Raw genomic sequence first — 2,774 nt, 5'->3', positions numbered from 1 at the left:
CAGAAGATAATAGAAAGACTTTTTTTACACTGAAAGAAAAAACCCACCATCCTAGAAAGAAGGAAAACAGCTCTTTTGGATCAGTTGCTCAGGGGAAAGATCATGTCTTCAGGTCTCCAGATATTCAAGCATCAAGGGAATAATTTACAATATAATGAGTTGAGTCTGTACCAGGCATAAGAATCAATAAGATATTTTTATAATTATTTTACAAGTAAATATGTAGTATTAATCTATGAAGAAGAGTCAAAGAGTTATCCTGTCTTTCAATTTCCCCCTCTTCCTTTGTTCACTTTTCCATCACGCACTCAACACTGACTTATAGTGCTGGTTTCCCAAAATTCTTCATCATAGTCTCTCCCTTGGACCCGTTCCTCTCTCATAAGTTGCCCTATACTATAGGTTTCCTTTAACTTTCCAAACAAACACCCATTTCTGTTATCTGTAGGCTAATTTGGCCTTGAGAAAATCACTTGATGTGTTTCCCTTCCCAAATGAAATATAAATTAACAAAGACTTCTTTAGACAATTTGTTAGCCTTTAGTAATAGGAGTTTTCAAAGAATGATATACCAGTTTGAAGGATATTATAGGACAACGGGGCTGGTAAGCTTGAGAATGACATGACTATATACTTTTTTGTGGTGGTAAAATGTGCATAACACGAAATTTACCATTTTAACTTTTTAAAGTGACAATTTAGTGTTAAATACATTCATATTGTTGTGCTCTTGTCGCCAGCATTCATTCCCAGAACTTATTCATCTTCCCAAAGTGAAACTCCCACATTTGTTTTTTCAATGAACTTTGGTGGTGGTTTAGGGATGATGTGAAGTAAGGGCATTTTGGAGACAGACCGGTTTGAAAGCTCGTTTGAGAGCTGAGACAGTGGGTAATGACCATCGGTATAGGCTAATGGAAAGTGAGGTGAGATAAGAAGTAAGAGATACGTTTCTGAGATAGGATTGACATGATGTGACTGATTGTGCTGAATAAAGAAAAAATATTTGCCGAGGAAATTGATGACATTTCTTGTTTGGACAACTGGATAGATGGCAATGTCATTAATTCACATACTCAGAATGCAGGGGGATGGATGCTGGGCAGAAATAATGAATAGGGGGCACTGAGTTTCAGGGCCTAAGGGCTATCCTGGTAGAGAGCTAAGGGATGGTCATAGATTTAAAGGTCATGTCATCAAAATGATGATTGGAATCTTTTGAAGAGTTGTCTTCATTCGCTATATGGAAATAGATATGAATTAAGAAAAATAACCAGAAAATAATAAGAAAAAATAATAAATATGTTTTTATGCAAAGAATTCCTGCCACTCATCTGGAAATAAGAAACCAAGTAGAAAAATGGGTTTAAAATACTAAATAGGATATGCAGGGAAACAGAAATCCTATGTCCTATTAATGGGACCATTGAGGGCTCATCTATTAATGCCCTAGAACCTCCACTCCTGGTTTATAATCTAGAAAAATTCTCACTCAAGATAAGGGTCATGTACCAAGATGTTCCTTGGCTTTGTTTGTGATAGCAGAGAGTTGGAGGCTATGTAGAGAGCTATTACTAGAAGAATGAACAAATAAGATATGGCAGATGCTCACCATGGGATACTATGTAGCAGTTATAGGTAATGAACAGGATGTATGCCCAACAACATATATAGATTTTGAAAATATAGTACTCAGGAAGAAAAATAAGAAACAGAATGAGGTCTCTAGCCCAATGTATGTATGTATGTATGTATGTATGTATGTATGTATGCATGTATGTATTTATGTATGTATTACCAGAAGAAGACTCAAAAATTTAATTAATTTTCCAGTGTTGCTCTCCACAGAAATCTTTTAGTAAAAGGCAAAAGATTTATTTGCTCTGAAGAGAAACGAGAGCACAGCCCAATGTATCTTATGTAAATAAATACAGTCAAAACAATAACACTACATATTCTCCAAGGATAAATACTGATTCAAGTTTACAGATGAACTCATTAGCAAGGCTTCCTGTTGTGGGAGGTGAATGGAAGTAGAAAATGGAATTAAAAGAATAAATAAAACATGAAAGTGATAATGTGATTCAAATAGAGGAGTATGATAAACTCAACCATTTATACCTGAGAGAAATATGTGGTAAACTAATAAATATGAGGTCAATGGCAAAGTTTATGAAATTTTACTTTCTCAGTTTTGTTGTTGTCCTCAACTATGGTCTAATTTTTTTTTCCTTAGAGATACAAAGTGGTGAATACAGTAAAGTGCTTGATAAGTTGGGCTCAGGATTCAGTCATTCTTGAGTTAAAATTCTAGCTCCACATAATTATTAATTTAATTCTTAAGGACAAGTCATTTTGTTAGGCTCTTAGTCTCAATGTTTTCATCTCTAATTTGATGCTAATAATACAAAATAGAGTTTTATGAATACTAAACGAGAGAAGACATGTAAAGTACTTAGTGTAGTGTCTGGCATATATAACTGTCCAGCATGTTACTAGTAGTTGTTTTTATTATTCTAGAAACCTCAGTGACTTTCTGTTACTCACTTTTATTCTTGTCTTTTTTAATCAATAACTTGGATAAAACAGTGACAGCATCCTTGCCAAGTTGAGAGACAACACAAAGTTGAGAGAGTAGAATTAGATCTCAGCCCACAAACCAAAATGATAAACTGATGCGAACAAGATAATACGTAATAGGGATTAACAAAATTGAGTAACAGGGCAAATCTAGAGTAATGAGACCTGAATAAAAGCAACATGTAAAAAAAAAA

The 2,774-nt window shown here is 34.3% G+C and overlaps 1 non-coding gene across 1 annotated transcript; it reads right to left on the bottom strand.

Annotated features, from left to right (window-relative positions):
* Positions 1 to 1,790: 1,790 nt before the first annotated feature.
* LOC111735384 lies at positions 1,791 to 1,901 on the bottom strand. The gene has a single exon (XR_002778764.1). It is a non-coding gene; the product is annotated as a U5 spliceosomal RNA (small nuclear RNA).
* Between the last annotated feature and the right edge of the window lie 873 nt (positions 1,902 to 2,774).

Source organism: Pteropus vampyrus, unplaced genomic scaffold (assembly GCF_000151845.1).
Source record: "Pteropus vampyrus isolate Shadow unplaced genomic scaffold, Pvam_2.0 Scaffold25198, whole genome shotgun sequence".
Taxonomy (NCBI): Eukaryota; Metazoa; Chordata; class Mammalia; order Chiroptera; family Pteropodidae; genus Pteropus; species Pteropus vampyrus.
This window is presented reverse-complemented; position numbering and strand designations above follow the sequence as displayed.